Genomic DNA, 830 nt, shown 5'->3' with positions numbered 1-830 from the left:
ATCTGTTTTTCTCTGTATGGCACAAACTACCATTTAAAACTATATGTAAATGTTTTATTATTACATCTATGCATTTTTTTCTACCATACAACTCGAAGAATCAAGAATCTTTCAAGTTTACTTAAAAATATATTAAATGTCATTTTATTTGACATTTCTTTGTTTATCAGTGATTTATTGAACTCTTGCTGTTTCCATGTTGCTACTTACACACTTTCTGCTATGAATCTATCTTTTTTTAAAATATGGAATGCTTCAGGACTTTGTGTATCATCCTTAAGCAGGGACCGTCTTATCTTTATGTGGTTTCAATTTAGTACGTGTGCTGCCAAAGCGAGGACTTTTCTATGAATCTCTTATTGGTGTCTATTACTTACTGATTTTTGTGGGTACTTTATATATGAAAACAACTCTTCAACTGTCAGTATATTTTAAGTTTATTTTTCCTCCGGTTTATTATTTTCTTGTGGACTATGTTCATGGGAATTTTTTCAGATATAGTTTTTTTCCTTAATGAGGACAAATTTACCAAACTTCCTTTCTTTTAAAATTTTTTTGAAGTTTATTCATTTTGGAGAGAGAGAGACAGAGTGTGAGCAGGGAAGGGGCAGAGAGAGAGAGAGAGAGAGAGACAGGAGACACAGAACCCAAAGCAGGCTCCAGGCTCCGAAGCAGGCTCTAGGCTCCAAAGCAGGCTACAAGCTCTGAAGCAGGCTCCGAGATGTCAGCACAGAGCCTGATGTGGGGCTTGAACTCACAAACCGTGAGATCATGACCTAAGCTCGGTAGTCAGACGCTTAACCACCTGAGCCACCCAGCCTCCTCTACCA

At 37.3% G+C, this 830-nt stretch overlaps 1 non-coding gene across 1 annotated transcript; it reads right to left on the bottom strand.

Moving 5' to 3' along the window:
• Positions 1-239: 239 nt before the first annotated feature.
• Positions 240-341, bottom strand: LOC125934268 (U6 spliceosomal RNA). The gene has a single exon (XR_007461300.1). It is a non-coding gene; the product is annotated as a U6 spliceosomal RNA (small nuclear RNA).
• Positions 342-830: the final 489 nt, after the last annotated feature.

This window comes from Panthera uncia (assembly GCF_023721935.1).
Source record: "Panthera uncia isolate 11264 chromosome A1 unlocalized genomic scaffold, Puncia_PCG_1.0 HiC_scaffold_16, whole genome shotgun sequence".
NCBI lineage: Eukaryota > Metazoa > Chordata > Mammalia > Carnivora > Felidae > Panthera > Panthera uncia.
Note: the sequence above shows the minus strand (reverse complement) of the source record. Positions and strands in the feature narration are given on the sequence as shown.